Source organism: Amblyomma maculatum, chromosome 1 (genome assembly GCF_055883805.1).
Source record: "Amblyomma maculatum isolate TAMU_Amacu chromosome 1, ASM5588380v1, whole genome shotgun sequence".
NCBI lineage: Eukaryota > Metazoa > Arthropoda > Arachnida > Ixodida > Ixodidae > Amblyomma > Amblyomma maculatum.
In genome coordinates this window covers 118,088,967-118,108,530 of record NC_139344.1, presented here as the reverse complement: position 1 = coordinate 118,108,530, position 19,564 = coordinate 118,088,967, and the positions used below count along the sequence as shown (strand labels likewise).

At 46.8% G+C, this 19,564-nt stretch overlaps 1 long non-coding RNA gene across 1 annotated transcript in view; it reads right to left on the bottom strand.

The window, feature by feature from the left end:
- Nucleotides 1-19,564, bottom strand: part of LOC146203690 (uncharacterized) — a 371,705-nt gene that overhangs the window by 17,996 nt on the left and 334,145 nt on the right. The gene's annotated exons all lie outside the window — the stretch shown is intronic.

Below are 19,564 nucleotides of genomic sequence, written 5' to 3'. Positions count from 1 at the left end.
TTTTCTAAAAACCCAGAAACCGAGCGACGGCGACGAGCGGCAATGCTTTGGCGGCCCTCAGCCCGTCGCGCGACGGCGTCGCGCGGCATCTCGCCGGGAATTGTCGCCTCATGCGGTTAGCGCTTAAAGGAAGGCGCACGCCGTCGCCTCGGTCTCTTCGCTCTTGGATGACCCGCTGACCGCTGCCGAGCTGCTCTCCTGGCAACGACCCCTGACCCCCCCAACCCCGCATCTACATGGACACCCGACTGTGAAATAAAAGGTGTTTCTTACACGGCCCACTGTGTGTGTGTGTGTGTGTGTGTGTGTCTTGCGTATCCCTTAGACAGAGAATTTGCCCACAAACTCTGACCACAAATACCTGTGATCTTAATCCTGTCATGTCAGTAGAAAGCACTCAAAGCTGAAAGAGTACTTCTAAGAGCCTAATCACTGTTCTTTACACAGTGGAACGCACTATAACTCGAATGCTCCAGACTGCCCCAGTATAAGGCAGTAGAGAAAGCCACAATGCTTATATTAAGACATTAGCACTCGATCACGCTTCCTTGGGAGCAGTAGTCAGGCGCCCTGACCTCCGCACCACCTCGGAGGGGTAACAAAGAAATATCAAGACAGCACAGCAGCAAAGGTAGCCAAGAACGAAATGTCGCACATTTAAAGCGCTAGACAGACAATGGAGAGAAAGTAGTTTCAAACACAAGCACTAAACCCTGTGTGTGGCTAGCACACACAGCAACTTAATTAAATTGAAGCTCTCTGTTTTCTAGTTTGCCAGTAAAGCAGTTTCAATCTCACTCCACCCCTTCAAACCGCCGATTTGTGCCAGCTGCAGACATGAAAAAATTGTAAAACACTCATTTCTATTTCCTTTTTTTTTTGTTCAATAGGTGCTCATAGAAACGCATGCATGAATGTTGTCAATACACGAGGTAACGTGTGCTTTTCTGAATATTTTTTTTTCGCCGTAGAAAAGTGAATATACTTTCAGACGTGCTGCAAATCATATGAAAAGTGCTATACACACGTAGCATCCCTGTTGTTTAGCTTGCTGACAGACAATTTCTCGCCACAGGCCATCAGACTACAATAAATCATGCGCCAGCGCGCAAGGCACACTTTTCGACCAGAAAAACTGTGTTTGTAAACATTATGCATGCATACCTTTGCGGATGGCTATACCCAGAAGGTGGCAGATTATAGTAGAGCAGAATATACAGATTCCTTTTCACTTACACACCACGGGGAACACTTCAAAATAGAAAATTATAATGACAGAAGAGCCAATCACAAGGGTTGACCGCAATCCTACTTACTACACAGTGCAGTTAGTGAACAATTCAAGTTAAAAAAAAAACCACATGGCCACAAGGCACAGTACTCTTCAAGCAGCTAAACCATTCCAGTGTGCTATTTGATGAGCAATGCACGCTCATGCTTCATTCAGATGTGGTTTTAGTGTAATACATTGAGTGCAACTACTGCTCGAGTCTGAAAAAACCGTTTGAAGTTTCCAAGCGCACCTTACAACCGCACGCACACACTAAAGGCCACACACTCCTATCATCACTGATTGTGTATGTGTGTAAGTATGGTCATCAGTCGCCTTCCTAGCCTGTGGCAAAGCTCAAAAAAAGCATATAATTTTGCACTTAGAATGCCTATTTACACCGCACACACGTACTGCCATGAGACAGATGCATGCAGTACAGTGGTGAAACAGCCATCTGCTTTTCAGTGGAAGGGTGAGACAGGAAGTTGATATAGGCTGCGGCTAGCCGGCAAAATAGCAGGCTCTATTATACATGTGACAGGTGAACTAGTCTCAATTTCGAGCTACATTGTGGCTCTCTGAAATTTGCTCCTAAAATTTTTCAGGATGTGTTGCAGGACAACAAAGAGGTAGTATGTATGTGTTGCCTCACTGAGCTGCAAAAGAACTTGAACAAATACTATAAACCAACACACCTTACTTAAAAATCTTCTATGGCGCCTCCGATCGATCGACCTGCAGCAACGTCACAGAAATGACATCACCTGAGCGCATTTTTCACGAGTACTCATAATGCTGAATGGCTTCGGAAGAATTGTTTACAATTTCCTAGCAATGCAGACAGCATTACAATAGGTCAAAATGTAGGTAGTATCCGTAGGTTGTGGAAAACCAGTTTCCTCCCCCTTCGCCGCGACCGGTCACCACCACTCCACCGAGCGTCGTGGCAGCGCCGTCTGGGAGAGGTGGTAAATACCTCCCCTTGGGGGAAGGAGAATCAAGGATGGATGCGCCACCAAGACGTCTACGCGGGTTCCCGCGAGACAAAGAGAGATAGAGCTTCTGGATCCAGCCGGCAACGAGAGCGGTCGTCTCCCGCCGCCTCTCCCGGCAAGTGCCGGGGGATAGCGGGCACGGAATACGCTGCGCACACGGGAGCACCCGTCGTGCACGACCGCCCATCTTCTGGTTGCCAACGGCGAAGCGACCGGTAAATACCACACGTTCTCGCCGCCTCCCGCGGCAAACGTCGTGGTATGGCTTCGTCCGGAGAATGCGGCGCGCACGGGAGATCCCAGCCGCCATATTCAAAGAGCGTTCAAATGTCCGCCGCCGAAATCGCAGCCCCATTCCCCAGCCGGTGAGTGAAAAGTCCTTCTTACGTAGACTTGCCCTTCCAAGGAAAACCTTGTTGATGTATAGCTAGCCGGCATGCTCTGTATTATTTGCAAGTGCAATAAATAGCATTCGAGTATTAACTATGTGTCTTCCCCGTCCTTTGTTCCCTCTGTGGGTCGCTAGCGAGAACGTTGCACCTGCGGAGTGTGAGCGGGGCGGAAGACCGTCTCCCCTCATAACGCCCACAATGACGCCTCAACGTGGTTGTTTCTCTCGTGCAGAAGCACTTGAGCTACTTACCCCTCCCTAGGGACAAAGGACGATAGTCAGTTCGCGGCGTGGAGTACTGCCCGGACTGTAACGTTAGGCCTGACCCGACATCGCTGTGCTAGCAAGGCTATATGCTTTCTTGACGGCGAGGTGAGAGGAGTTGCAGCGAAAACAAATGGTCGTGCATGTATTTGTGTGTGTGTGTGTGTGTGTGTGTGTGTGTGCGTGTGCGTGTGCGTGTGTGTGTGTGTGTGTGTGTGTGTGTGTGTGTGTGTGTGTGTGTGTGTGTGTGTGTGTGTGTGTGTGTGTGTGTGTGTGTGTGTGTGTGTGTGTGTGTGTGTGTGTGTGTGTGTGTGTGTGTGACGCCGATACCTTTGAGAGGTGCAGCCACGAGGTCCGTACATGCAGCGCGAGACCGAGCCGTCCACGGAGAACGGCACGCCGGAAGCGAGTGAGTGTCTCAGCCGGGACGGTGGCCCTACGTTTCTTGTATATAGTTGCAATTGTAAATATTTCCTCTTCTGTCTCTTTGGCTCTGGGAGCCAGGTGCCGCAATCGGCTGACTGGTATTGCAGCCGCGATTGCCGGACCGCGATTGCCGCGATTGCCGACACCGCTGGACGCGGTGGGCGCCGTTCGCTCAGAAGTTGCCTTTAAGGCCCCCGTACGGTCGTTTTTAGAGGCGCTGCGCTCGTCCGCCTTCCGCCAGCTGGCGGACGCGTTCGGCACGGGAGGCGCATAGGGTGCTATACGGTCACTTCTGGGCATTTTTTGGGTGGCGGATTTCTCCAGCGCTCTGATTGGAGCGCCCGGCGCGCGCTGCTTCGAACGTCGAAACGCTGCATATGACGGCTGCGGCGCTGGTTTGGGGAAACTTTTCCTCTTCACGGTGGCTCTCGATCGTCGGCTCTAAAATTAATTTGCACCCAAGCTGTAGAGTTATTGAGCCCCCGCATATACAGCACAAACAGTATGAACTGATCATTAGTAGAGCGATTAAGTCGCCGGCGATGCAATCATCCAGCAACAGCGTAGTACTCCCGAACGTATACATTTAAATGTAAAATGTATATATTCATATCTCCCCTGCCTGTGTTCGCGCGTTCACTTCGGTATAGCACTCGCGGCAAAGATGCAGGAGCTGGTCATTTAATGTTTTCATCCGAAATTACAGCCTAAACACATTTTACAACACGCCTGTTTTACTGTGAGAAAATAGATTGCAAAGCATAAACAAACATGAACATCATTTGTAACATGTACAGAAGCACTGTTTTCCGTGCGGTTCTCCCCGGTGGTAGCAATCTCTTAGTGGCGTACATTTCGCCACGTAATCCTCATTTCTGGCTGCAACGTACAGCTGTGGTGTCGCATACGAGATGCATTTGCACGCAGAAAATGTGTCGAGGTTCATGACAGTAACAAATCTTTAAATGTGCATGGAATCATTTGTTTTGGTATCCATGCCATAGCAAATGATTCAAACAGTGCATGTTCAAATTATCTCTAAAATTTTATGTGTTTACTTCTTCAAAGACATTTAAAATAGCTGCTCAACTAGTTTATTTGTATTCAGTTTGGTTTTCAGCACTATTCATATTCGATTCAGCAGCAAGACTATGCTATTCATAATCGGTTTGGTTGGCAAAACTACAATTCGCATGCCCCCCAGTACGTAATTCTAGTTTCTCCATCTCTGTGCTCAATGCTGCCTATATTAATAAGTGCCTTCATGTCAAGTGCAGCATACACTTCCTTTTCTTGACCTATGCCATTTGGTCTTCCTAGGTTTCATGTGTGTGCACTGCTTTTGTCATTTCAGACACAGAAAGTAGCAAATGAAATCTGGCGATTGAGTGTTAACATGCAACACAGCTCAAGCTACTCAGCTGCGGCATGTACTGAAAAGAATTGTTACCAATTGAGACAGCCTCTACTAGTCAAATTTCAAGTGAAATATTTGTACAGTTAGTGCTGAGCACAAATAAACAAGAATTATGGCACAATTGTGCTGCTGCTGAGGAAGAGTCCATAAAGTTTTCGAAACATTGCATGATATGAAATGACTATTCTAAGTACAAATGTGTATATATTGGATGTTTTGTGTGGAATGAGTGTTTTATTCTTCTGTTGTAGTTTTATTTCACTGTTTCTCATACTTAAAAACAATACAGCTAAGAGTAAGCACTGAAAAGTCACGTCACTGCACGACAGAGTTATAGTGCATGGCCGGAGCGGTCAGTTGGGATCAAGAAATACTTAGCGGCCACTGCCTTGCATTAGCTAAGGGTCTCCACTTGTAGAGAAAAACTGGCTAGGGGCTAATTGTAAAACAGTGACCAAGTGTAATGGCATGTCACTTAGTTGCCAGGACAGCATGCAGACTTGATGGAATTTTGACTTGTCTGTGAACATGAAATACTATACTTCTATGACTAGTGTACTTACCTACCCGAGTCCTTTGCTTTGTTTACATAACTATCCTGCAAGCCCATACATCAAGTTCATCGTGGAGTGAATACACAGATCCTCAATTCAATTCAAAGAACAGAAACCAATTGTAGTGGCATGTAAACACAGTGCAGTTTTCCAAAAGAGTCGCGACAAAACTGCACCTTGTGATATCAAATAAAATATCCCCTCTGAGAATTCAATACTCTTCTGAGAAAGAAAACTGTGCTTGGAACTCTGAACTATCAAATAAAAGGAAAATGGAAGAAAGCGAGAGTGTGTGGATGTTAGGAGTCCTTGCCATGGAAGGTTAAATGGCTTGCAAACCCAGATGTTTTATACTCAGTGGCTCGTGTAACAAGTAACGAATGCTAAGACAGAGAGGCAAGGAAAGCAGCACTGAACTGCAAGATGTTTACTAGGTCAATATTATAATTGCATATAGTGAGAAAGCTGCTGGATAATCTTGTCAATCCAAGAAAAATGCTTTTATTGACTGTTTACAATCACCTGGCCTGTTTGAAACTGATTAAAAAAATTCTGGCTATGCCCACCATCGAACCGTTTGAAATTATGGTTGCATTTTGTATACTTACTTATTTCCTTAATCAACTGAAACTGGCAGTGTTTTTTTTCCTCAATGCTACCTATGCTTAAAAACCCATCTAATGTAGTTTTGTGTTTTGGATTGCTCATCTCACTGAATTTTGTGTATTTACAGGCACATATGAAGGCTTCTGGGTCATTTTACAATATCACCAAGCAGCAGGTGTACTGTAAAAAAACACATTTCATGCTTTGGTCAACCGCTGCAGGATACTTCGTTAGGGAGTCTGTCTCTACAAAAGCACTGAATGTAAATGTACAGACCAGTGAGGCTTTACATACTTACCAGAGGATGCATGCATATGCAATAATCATTCGCAACTCATCCATATGTGCCATTTAGTAACTCAAACAGCATCTGCCTTGCAGTGGAAACATGCCACTAGGATGCTACATGTGCTGACCATTTTATGCTTGTAGTACTTGCTGTAATGGTAGTTGGTTCACACTGACCATTTGAGCGGCGCAAGGACATGATCACAGGAAAAGAAGATGGAAAGAAAGAGCGCCTTTCAATCCCTCTTCTTTCCGTGATCGTGTTCTTGTGCCGTTTTATTGATCATGTTACGCTGGGTTACTATTTCTTGAATGCGTAACGGCGCCCTCGCTTCACTGCCACTGGAAGGTTCTAGTCGGTGCCTGGTTCAATAGCCCTTAGTTTAGATCGCCCCACCAGATTCTGCTCACCTGAAGAGCTCATGCTGCATGATACGTCATCCTGTCCCGTGTTAGATGATGCGTATAGGTTTCTATATGCATTCCTGATTTTATTTTTTTTGTCTGTGTTTCAATGTTACTTTTTAGATGTTTCCAGGATCGTGCACAAATTCCGGTGAAGCTTTGTGGATGCGTTCCTACCTGCGCTGTACTGTGTTCATTTCCTTCTCTGCCATTGTCATTTCCCTTCATTCACTCTCCAGGCCTTTGGGCTGCGTTGAATAACACTGCCAGCACTACTGTTTCTTGTGTGCCTCGTTTTTGTGCTTTTCGTTTCCACTTTGTTCCCCTTAAAGCTGGATAGAAACTAGTCCATGCAGTTTCACACTTGGGAGATCCTGTCTGCTTTAATGCGTAGTCCCCAAGTAGATGAGAGGGGGGGGGGGGGGGTACTGTTGTAAAGCAGCAGTGATACACAGTGGTATGCACAACATATAATAGTGATGATCGCACCTTGTAGACTAGCAGACAATGCTGTTTTGCCTTTGAGCAGTGTGGATGACTATATTGCTGGGTTCTTTTCTATCACAAATTGGTTGGTTTGTGGGGTTTAACGTCTCAAAGCAACTCAGGCTATGAGAGACGCCGTAGTGGAGGACTCTGGAAATTTTGACCACCTGGGGTTCTTTAATGTGCACTGACATCGCACAGCACATGGGCGCCTTGCTTTTTGCCTGCATCGAAAAGCTGCCGCCGAGGCCGGGATTCGATCCCGCGTCTTTGGGAACAGTAGTCGAGCGCCGTAACCACTGCGCCACCCTGACCAATTGAATAAATAGATAAGTTGGCAAAGCACTACTCTTGCTCATTCATTAAAATTGTGTTTTCTTCAAGCATGCAGCCTTGTACTGTAGTCTCACTTCTTCACACTTGTGCAGTGTTGCATGTGGAGACAGGCTCTGTGGAATTTTCCATACAAAAGGGTCCTTGCAATGGGTGTATACAGTGACAGCTTCATTTAGGGGGACATTATAAAAATAGCCACTGAGCTCAACAAGGAAAGAGAAGTACATTGCTCTGAGAGGACACATAACATGCTGTAAGGTGCTGTGTTCCAGAGTCGTGAAGCGCACTAAGCTTTCGGTCAGTCCGAGATTGCTAATTAGGTACATGCTGACACAACTGCATGCATTTTCACTTGACAACTATATCCGTGGAGTACTTAGAAGCACTCCATTGATTTTAGGTGTATGTAACATGGCTTTTTTTGAGATTTCAAGCTGTTTGTGTTGCCTGATCCCTTACAAAAATGAGTTTTGAAACTCTATTGTTGGACTATTGACCACCTTTTGAATTTATTGAATTTCGATAGACATTCAATTCCCCAGCTGAGTGCAATCTTTACAGGGCCAACAGAATTTTCATTGTGTTCTACCCAATAGACTTTTTGTGCTATTTTTTCTATGTGCTTTTTGTTGTCAGTTTTCAACGTTCACAAACAATTAGCGTGTGCTGTTCATGCTGACCCATGTTTTTAAGTAGTTTTAGGCACCAATGATAAAAGCATGATGTGACAATTTCGTTATGAATTTTTGGTCTCACTTGTAATCAACTATTGGCCCCATTCTGCAAAGAGAAATATAAGAGCAGCATGCAGTTGCGTGCTCGTTCATGTTATATAAAAGTACATATTAACGGTGCACACTTAGCTCAAGCTTCGCAACACAGTGAAAATATGCCCTAAAAACTTCATGATGGCAAAGCCTCCACTAATAATACAAATACATCGTTGAATGTCAATCAGAATCCGCAATGGATCAGCTTCTGTATGTCGCAGAAGGTAACTTTAGTGTTAGGACATATTTTATATTTATCATAAAACAAGTTCAGTGAGTCATCATACTAACAAACAGGATCCTAGATTGAACCTACCATGTAGGGCAGGACAGAGCTTTTTAAACCAGTTGCAAAGTTCACTATATATATGCTTCAGGGTCTGACATTCTGCCCAAGCCTAGGTATTTTTGCCCGTAGCTTTTGCCGCAAAATGAGGTGCAGTCTGTATTGGAATCCTCCACCGCTGTATGTCTTTGGAGAATTTTACTGTTATTTTTTTCTTTTCCTTCCTTTCTTAAAGTGGACACCATGCTAAAATGAAGTCACTTTAAACATTGAGGGGTTCTAATAATCACGGATTGATCCCACGCATACTATAGAGTTAACACGCATAACAAAAACATTCGCGTATGAAATAAAAAAAAAAAAACAGGATTGCACGCGTCTTCTATCGGCGACTCTTCTTTTCAAAGAAGCATTCGGCCACTGCCGTGCTCCCCCTGTGCCCGCGAACGGCGCCAGCATGTCCGGAGGGGTCGAGGTTTACTTCCTGTCGGCTGGGGGGAAAAAAAGGGCGGGGGGAGGGGTTGCTCCCGCTGGGTCTGTGCTCTCTGCCTTCTCCGTGGTTTGTCTTCACGGAGATGACCTTGGCTGCAGCATAGCTGGAGTCGCGCAGCGGGGGCGGCGGCTCCCCCTTTTCACCGAAGCTGTTCTTCTGCGCCCCGTTTTCTTTGCACGCAGACGCGGGTACGCTGAGTGCGGCGATGTGCCAGTTCAGTTGGCGTTTTCCCGCCACCGTGGTCGCATCTTGCACTGTGAGCGAAGCACCGTATGTAGGTTTTTCGCTGGTGATTATCACGAAGATCGTTTTGTTCAAATTGGAGCGCGAACGTACGCATTTAAGTCTTCGGAGGAATCCGCTCTTGGGCGGCAGCTTCGGCGCAAGGAGGACATGTTTAAGAAGTTCAACACTCGCAGGCGTTTTGGATTCTAGGCGAAAAGCCGGCGCGGGCGGATGGAGCGTCTGCACTTTGGTGAGTGTTTTACTTTTTCCTATTCGTGTTTGTGCCAGTCTTGTACAGTGTGTGCTACAAGGTGAAGCACGCATGTAAATATTTCTAGCAGGCAAACCAGCCTCGTCGGAAAAAAAAGGATGGGGAGAGAGAGAGAGAACGAGGCTTGTCTCTACGCGGACGCTGGGGCCGACGGAACGCCAGTTGGGGTGGCGACATTTTTTCTTTTTTTTAACCGGTGACCGTTTTTGACGGATTGTTCGGCACAGTGCTGTACTCTTTCGATACGCTACTCGCGCTGAGACGGACACATTATCGAGATCATAATATGCCTCTGTCACACATTGTGGATTATTGAATCTGTGCAGCTCCGCCATTTTTGCAGTGTTTGTTTTTGTTTCCACTCATTTTAGTGCCTATAGTTGGTAATTTTACTTCAAGTTTTCTGGGTAGTAATGCTTGTGACCTGCGCTTTGCTATTTATATTCACAATGGGATCTTTGACGGCAGCATATATTGTTTATCAGGGAGAAATGAACGATGTGGTAGTGCTGCCGAGCTGTGGAGGCGGCGGTCGATGCCGTCTAAGCAGTGAAAGACAGTGACAACTCATTTTAGACAAGAAATTTCTTGAGCTATGACGTGGAGCAGCGCACAAATGTCTTTGCTCTATTTTTAGGTTAGTATATACCGCAGCTTAATTATGATTTATATTTTTTATTTCAGCATCACATGCGAGGAGTTCCCGGACGTATCAGCGTTTTACGCAAAGAACAGCCTGGCGTCATACCTTGCACATGAATTGAAATAAAGCAAATAAACAACCCAGCTGATGTTATGGGTTCACCAAAGATGCATATTTTTTCTTTCTCATTAACGCGCATTTTTTATTCTGTGTTCCCTTTCCGCTGCGGATTAACAGAAAATGCTGCGTGATCAACGGTTAGCCAGGAGCAGGCACGAGGTGGTTTACATTAATGCAAAAGTAGCACAGCACATATCCTTGCTGCGGTCAGTCAACACATTCTATGTTCTGCTCGACCAATCAACAATTTAGTCAGTTTAGTGTAGGTTAATGAGTGAGTAAGTATAATGGGGCTTAAAAGATCAAGATCTGTTTTGTTCTTTTATGCCTCACTATGCTTATCATTAACCAGCCCTGATCAGACAGGATTGTTGATTGGTCGAGCAGAACATAGAATGTGGTGACTTATCGCAGCTAGGAGATGTACTGTACTACTTTTGCATTAATGAAAATCACCCCGTGTCTGCTCCTGGCAAACCGATGGTCGTGTACTATTTTCTGTTGTTCAGGAGTGGAAAGGTAGCAGAAAATCAAAAAGCGTCACTTGCAGAGTTTCTGAAGCATTTGAGCCTGAAATCAACAGAATTTCAGTTGCGCAAATTCCAAAAGCGCTCTTAAGAAACACATGGGCCACTATTTCATAAGCGCTCAACAAGAGGTCAACACTGCATCATTCAAGATGTTGCCGATTATCAACAGACTTTCAACAGCGTGTATTGACACAAAGCTTTCGAATTTCTATAGAAACCCTACACGCATTTTTGTAAGGGATAGTAATGCTGCACTGCTCTGGTTGAAGCCAGGAAATTCGACAAAGCAAAGGATATTTTATCCAGATTTCTGCATGCTATACCATGAACAAAAAATGAATGTTGCCTGTCTGTAGCAGCAAACTTAAGCTGTTATATGCATATCCCCAGTTGTAGCATCTCGAATCTGTTACCAGTATAGTGGTCTTTGAAGCCAGAAAAAAAATGTTTATCCTCCCCATTCTGGTTCTCCTCAACATTTGGCTCTTGCCAAGTAATTTCCATTTTCTTGCTACACTAAGCAGCAGCATTTAACATTCTCAAGAAGCATCACTTTATGCAGCTCAAGGCAATGCAAGGTAATGTGGTTGTGCGACGGGATTCTATCCGAATTATCATGCTGTAGAGGGTTGACACTATCGAACCTTCACGGTTTAGACTCAAGGAAACTTGTTTGAAAATTCATCTAGCTCAGTTGTAACTCGTTATTTGAATTCGTCTTCCCCTCAGTGTGATCAAGGGCCTTGCCTTGGTAAAAGTGTGCAAGTACCTGTATATTGTTGTATCATTGCAACTGGAAGAATGTTTAGACAAGTTGAAAATTCCTTTCAGATTGTACATTTTTTTTTCATTCTGCACCATAATATTGCCCAATTCATTACAGTCTTATAATGGGCCTTACCATCTTTCTTAGCCATTCATTTGGTGGCATCTTGCTCTGTTGAGCTAAGGATCGAACGACAGAAGTTGATTACAGGGGCATGTGCTCTATTGGGACATGAATCTCTCCTCTTGTTTTTGGCTCAGCACTAAACCTTCGGTACCCATCATAGATACGTACCCTTTTCAGAGAGACAAGAAAATTAACAGTTTTGTCGGCACACCATCATGATGCCCAGCACCCACAACATAACGATTAATCAGAACAAGACGTGGCACAGACAAGACAGGCTTGCTATAATCTAGCTATAATTGCAAGAATTATACTTCATGAAGAATCAAGCCACTGAGTGGTGCCGATGCTTCTGTAGTCACATCAGAAAGCAGACAGTGGAGATCATTTCATTAATACAAAATAGTTTCCAGAAAGGTCACATCGCACCCAAGGCTGTTTTCAGGCACAGTACACATGAGCCACAATCAATATTTATGATGGACACGTTGCAGGGAAAAAGCCGTGCATGCATGGTCACTACAGGGGGAAGAACAAACGCGACTACCTGCACAGATCGAACTTTATTTCAGCACTCAGAATGCAAGATATGTGTAGTGAGCTTTTCAAACAAATCAAATACTTGTAGGCAATTTCAACCACGAAATAATTAAGAAGTAAAAATTAAAAAAAAAAAGAAATGAATCAATGAGAGCAGTAAATCTGCAGTAAATAATAGGTGCATGTTATTGCCATTATGAAAAGCATTTTTGTTTTTGGCTGTTCATAAGACAATGAGGGAAATGCCGCTGGTCAGCTGTTCACAGGATTTCACGTGACGTCTGAAGTGCTTACATGTGCAAACTGCCTGTCTTGAGAGTACAAAAGCTTATGAGATGCTATTTTCTGCATATACCTTTGGTTTTTCATTGTAATGCACTTGAAAGAACTGTGGTAGCAGCCCATTTCTTAGCAAACTCAGTCTGAAATTACTTGCTCCTTCTTATACCTCTGCGACGCGAACACTTGTGATCCTCATTGAGGTTTTCAGGAAGCATTGAAGCATCCGGTGCTGCACAGCCGTTTTGAATGACCACTGAGAAGCTTCCTTCGTGTGTGTTAGGTGACATCGAGGGTGGCGACACCCGCTCTCGGATGTGCTTCAAAACTCAAGAGCGCTTAGAAACAGCTTCGATCCAAGCAGGCTCGGGCACGATTGCACGAGTTGAATGCAGATCGAGTTCAATAAGGATCGAAAGTGTTTGTGTGACCGTGTTACATACATTAATTACATTAATTTCTGCTATGAATATCCCTAAAATCTTTGCTCCTTGAGTCATACTTGAGAGTACCAGCATTCATCACTCTCATGGAGTGTTACTGCATGCAGCTTAAGGCATGCCAGATGTAAACATTTGCCTTGTGCCATGTATTTGCACCCCAAGTTTCACACTATGCTCTGTGAGCCGCATGATAAAGCTGAATCCATGGAGCCTTATACACTTTCGTGCAGGTGGTTTTCTACTGAGATCTTGCTTGCAGGTACTCTTACTCTTTATTATTATGGCTTACAGTGCGATATTTTTTTTTTTATGCGAATATCATGAGGACTGTCCTGCACAATGTGCAGAAAGCTTCCATCCTTCTAACCCTATACTGCTCAAATGGGGAAACTGAATAACACATAAGATGGCATTTCATTTCAGATTGTGTCTGTACTTTTCTTCCTGTACCATATAACACTGCCCAATCTATTACACTTGTCCTAAAAATTCTTACACACCCTCTTAGCTTTCTCAGCCATTTCTACGGTAATCGTTCCATTCCAAGAACAAGAATGCGTTGTGTTTTGTTTTTTTCTCTCGGCACTAAAACTTGGTTACAAGCCCGCCGTGGTTGTGTGCCCACAACTCATACCTATATATAAAGAGGCCAAGGACACTAACAACAATGCCGTCCGCGCACGGTTGTAATGAGAGCATTCGGAGTACAACAATTAAACCCAATAAACACATTTGTCAAGACATCACACGAAGCAACGATAACAAGCAACCATCGCAAACATACTTCACGAAGCATATCAAGCAGCAGATTGGTGCCGGCTTCCCGACGCTTCTCCGTACAGCCAAAATCGTTTCGCGCACGTAAAACACAGTTTTCAGAAAGGGCACTTCACACCCACGGCAGTTCTGAAGCACAGCACATACACGAAACACGATTGATATCAGTGATTGCTCGCGATCGCTACACGCAGACGAATGAATGCGTCTAGCACAGCTCAAAATTCATATCAACATTCGGAAAACAAAGCGTGTGCAGTGAGCTTTTCACTCGTAACAGATATACTTGCAGGCGATTTCACCAACTTGGCAAAACAGCAGTCGTTCCGAACGTATCACTTTCGCTACACTCCCACTAATTGTCGCTGCTATGAAACTGTATGGGCCTGGTGCGCTGCAGCTTTGGCCGAACATGTGGCGCCGTCTGGGAGGCGCCGCTGCAAAAGGCGGCTGTCTGGATCCGCAACCGTCGGTAGCGCCGACGCTGTGTTCCGATTTCTTTTTGGTTCCCCGTAAGAATAAAAAATAAACAGCGACTAAAACAAGGGCCTGTACTTACTTAGTCATTTCGAATCTCATATCGCACCCATTGCTTTTCGTCTCGGCTGCGCATTTCCCACTTTTCTTCTTTTTTTTCTTTTGTACAGTACTTGACGCTAGGTTTCTTTCAAGCATGCACGAGCGATCGCTTGTTGGTATCGAGCGCGCAACACGCGAAAAACACACACAAAAAAACGGGTCTTTTTTTTTTTACTTCTGGACCCAACTCGAGCTCTAAAAGTTGTAACAACTACTAAAAGTTGTTGTAACCAGCGCTGGCAGGTCTTCGGACACAGCCTGTTTTGTAGAGAGCGCGGAGCCTTCCTGCCCAACGAGAGCTTTTTTTTTTTTTTTCTAACGACTTCCTAATGATAGTTTCCAGCTGTTCTCGGTGCTCGCTTTTGGGAAGCCTAGCCTGACGTAAAAGACATAGAAGCACGACATGGAGAGCGAAGCACATTGCAGGAGTGTGCGCTTGCTGACTTGACACACGTTCATGGCTCCCCGCAAAGAGAAAACGTTCTTTTAAACTAACAGCTCGATCTGCTGTTGTGTTTATGGGTGTCATAATAGTTATAAAAAAAAATTGTCGGGAGGCAATCGAAAATCAAGTTCTTTTTTTTTTGCGGTTTCCTTGGAAATCACACGAGAGCGATGTGTCGCATCGTTAACAGTGGCACCCGGACTTGCAAATGCAGCTGGCATCCGTGATATTGCGTGGGTTTGCCAACAACTACATAAAAAAAATGAATTACATATGTGGTGAAGAGACGCCGAAAGGGCCGAATAAAACTTACCTCCAAGCTGACGTCGTAGAAGGCGGTTTTCATTTCGTTAGCGCATTTTCTGAAGATATCCAAGGGTCCTTCTGCACTGTGAAGTTCCCCGCGCACTCCACGCACGTGCTGGCTTCGTACAGTTTCTGACCGCGCACCAAGCAGTTATTCTTAAATCAAGTCTCAACATTCCCGATCACGCGAAATCCCCCGAACAGCACGCGCTGTGTGGAGCTTACTCAGCTATGGCTGTTTTTCCGCGCACTGATCCGTCACCACTTATTTCGACGCATCGAGTAGAAAATAAAAACAACGGTAGAACTGCCGAGCGCCGAAAAAGCACGTGCACGCAAGGCCCGACGCCTTAGGGTACATCTCCATATACAGCCTGCTCGTCCCGTCCTGAGGAAGACGTGTTTTTCTTTTTTTTTTTAAGAGCCTTTCTATTGACCAACGGAGCCCAGCTCTCGGCTGTCGCTTCTGGGGGGTCTAGCATGCCGTTTCCACATACACTGCCACCGAGGAGAAAAGCCAGTGCTGCGCATTGCACACTGGTTTAGTTTTTGTTTTATTTATGTCTTTACTTTCAAAGTGCCATATTGTTCGGGTTCCGAATTCCTACTTCAAAGGCAAAAAAAACCGTAGAGCCGCCAGCAGAAGCACTCGCGCGCCGACGATGCGCTGCGCCCAAAGCGCCGGCGGCCTTCTCCCAGACGGCATGAATGGGTAGCGGCTTTCTTCGCTTTGTTTTTGGTTAACAGACACATGGTACATGTGTCTGTTATGTACGCGTGTGACACGAGGCAGGAAATGACCGAGAAAAGTTTTCTTCTCACAAGGTTTCTGCCGAGAAGAGTAGACTTCGCGTTCACTCCGCCGCCTCTCTTCGACGAGCAGACATACCACATATGGGTGCGCCGGCGGGAGGTGGCGCTACTTGTTCCGGAGCAGTGGCGCCTCCATACCAGCGCACTAGGCCCATACGCGCACAGGGAATTAATTCACTGGAGGGAGCTGCTTCTTGATGCTGTCCGTGAAAATCCTGCAGCAATCACAAACGGCTCCAAATAAACACGTCGAGGCACCGCAACTGTGTAGCAGTAGTACATCTTCCGTAGGTTTGTCGGCCACTCGTCAACTCGGTGCAGGCCAACTCAACTGGGGGAACTCACTCGATGCTTGTGCACATGACAAGGCAAACTTCCAAGTCGCTTTGAATAATCGTAATAAACGAGCAATAGCGACATGGTCTATCTTTCATCGACAGGCACCGTCCGCCTAGGCCTTGCTTCGCCTACGCTCGGTCGGCCGGCGGCCATCTTTGAAAAAGTAGGAGGAGCTTGCGATGCGCCTCCAGAACGCATGCGACAAAAGTTGAAGTTGACGAACTCTGTGCGGCAGCCGGGCGGAGGACGCATGCCTCCGTCCGCCCCATTGTTAGGACCTGGCGGATGCGTCCTCGAGCGGACGGGCGCAGCGCCCAAATAGTGACCGTACAGCGGCCTTTAGATGGCAGCGAGCGAGTAGGGCCACCCTGTGTTCCTTGGCGGAGATGCACATCCTCGCGGCGCTTCGCTTTAGCTATTGTCTTTAGCGCTAGAGTGAGTAGGCTTTCGGCTCTTTTTGGGAGCTGCCTGCCGCACGTCGGAGGACAGTCTAACCGTGGCATACAGCATGCGCAAATGCGTTTTGCTTCTTATATATTAACCTCGCTGTAGCCGAGCATCTCGCTGAATTAGAGAAATCTAACTTCGTTCCGATGAACTTGGTATTTTTGGACTGAGAAGGCGAATCGGAAATTTCGTGGAACCAGATTATTATGCCGGCAAACGAACCGCGGATGCCCGTGCTTCGTTCTGATTAACGGAACGCAGTGCAGTGCCGGATTTTAAAATTTATTCAACCTTTTGGAGATCCGGAGAGTTATGCAGAGGTCAAGTGAAGCCGCCTGGGCCTGCTGCCATTGTCTACGTTCCTGCTTGCGGCCGTGAATCCCCGAAGCTGCGGAGTCCCACGGAACCAGTCCGGCTTAACGAGAGGGGAGGCAAACCCCCTGCTTGCCAACAAAGGTGCGTCAGCGGGAACAACACCCTCCCGTCACGCTGGCTTCTGGGACCAGCCGATGGACAAGATGGACAGCGGGACCCCTTCACCTTGCTGCTCGTCGGATGACACCAACGTTTGGATTGCACTAGTGTCTTGCCTGTGCGAGCTGCCCTGCGGTCGTCATTGCAAGCCTCGTGTGGACCCCGCGGATGGCATCCAAGGAGCAGCTCTTAACAACCATAGGTGAACATTTAAGGAGGGAGGGATGTGGAAAATCAGTTTCCTCCCCCTTCGCCGCGACCGGTCACCACCACTCCGCCGAGCGTCGTGGCAGCGCCGTCTGGGAGAGGAGGTAAATACCTCCCCTTGGGGGAAGAAGAATCAATGATGGATGCGCCACCAAGACGTCTACGCGGGTTCCCGCGAGACAAAGAGAGAGAGCTTCTGGATCCAGCCGGCCACAAGAGCGGTCGTCTCCCGCCGCCTCTCCCGGCATATGCCGGAGGATAGCGGGCACGGAGTACGCTGCGCACACGGGAGGACCCGTCGTGCACGACCACCCATCTTCTGGTTCCCAACGGCGAAGCGACCGGTAAATACCGCACGCTATCGCCGCCTCCCGCGGCAAACGCCGTGGTATGGCTTCGTCAAAAGAATGCTGAGCGCACGGGAGATCCCGGCCGCCATATTCACGGCGCGTTCAAATGTCCGCCGCCGAAATCGCACCCCCATTCCCCAGCCGGTGAGTCAAACGTCCTTCTTACGTAGCCTTGCCCTTCCAAGGAAAACCTTGTTCATGTATAGCTAGCCGGCATGCTCTGTATTATTTGCAAGTGCAATAAACAGCATTGGAGTATTAATTGTGTGTCGTCCCCGTCCCTTTGTCCCTTTGTTCCCTCCGCGGGTCACCAGCGAGGACTTTCCACCTGCGGAGTGTGAGCGGGGTGGAATACCGTCCCCCTCATACCGCCACACGGTAATAATATATACCTCTGGCTTAAGGTCTATTCACACTTGCGACTAGATGAGGTCGCGCGTCTACCAGTCGCGCGACCAGAGGAGAGGAGCTCGCCACTACCGATGTTCACACTTGCGACTGTCGCCTTCTCGTTCGTCAGGCACAGTTGGGGCGAACGTCGGTAGCGGCCGCTTGCCAGACACAACTTTTTCAGGCGAGCCCGTGCGCATGCCGCGCTCTCGCGTTTCCAGGAGAACGCCAACAACGAATAGACTGTGTCAATCACAGTGGTGTCAATATAAAATGTTGCGCCTGCGTGAAAAACCCATTTCTCAAAAGTTCATGGTACCTACCGGATAGTCCGAATATATTTCCAATCTCCTCCAAGGCCATATCCTTCTCCCTGCCTTTGAATTCCGGGTTCAGTTTGTTGAAAAGGTAGGGGTATTCTTTAATTGCATTGAGAATGTGCCCGATCGAGTACTCTAGGACCTCGCTGATTGGTTAAATGGTTTGCGACTAGTAGTCGCGCGACTGAAAATTCGAGCAGTGCCCGATCGGTCCGCGGCAGTCGCTTTTCGACCGATGCGACCATTTGCGACTGTCGCTTTTCGACCAAAACGGTCGCGCGACCGCTGCTAGTCGCAAGTGCGAACGGGCCTTCAGCCTGATATTTTCCCAGCAAGTCTGTTTAAAGCAGTCTTCACACAGACGGCTGAATCCCTCTCTAAGCAAAGGTAGGGGGACAGTGTTCATGACATGCCTTCGAGAGGCTGCGCGACGCGTAATTCCGTCTCCTCAACGGTTGGGTCCCACAACTTTCTCCTCACTGGTTGCCTCTCAGCGGGTTAAACGGCAATAATTACCGAAAGGTGTCTCTGAACGCAACATAAAGGTAGCATACACTCACTGAAGGCAAGAAATGATTACGGTGAAGGTAATTGATTAGTGTTACCATTGTCATGCCATCACCTCGTGGCTCTGTTCAAGGCTGGTTTTGCGGCTATTAAGAAATAAAAACACTACATCTGCAACCAAAAGAGGAACACTCCCCAGGAATGATCTTGGTAGCTTAATGTAATGTGAATAAAACAAAAATAAAAAAGAAAAGAGTTGCTTTTACAGGATTCGACAGATCTTTCATATGCTTAGTGCTGAGATAAGTAGTGTAATACTTTGCGCCAGTGAAGCAACGAGTGCGGCAAGCTTTAAACCCGCTATTATGCATTTTTACAATATTTCCGCTATCTGTCGCCAGGTGACACTGCTCAGAGGATTGGGAGTGACCACGACCGCCTTCTACTACAGCTTTCGCGCCCAGGAACACATAATGCTCGCACACATCATCGACGAGCGAAGTGCCTATACCTGCCGAATCGGGCGCTGGAGGCGGTTTACGAAGGGTTTGAACTCAGCTCGCAGCGTATGCAGGCCACAACCTATGAAGAGTATGTGGCTGCTCTGCGGGGTGTTTGGAGAGTCACATGGTGAAGGCAAGACAGCCGGCGCGGGGTACACGGAATGCGTGGTGGGA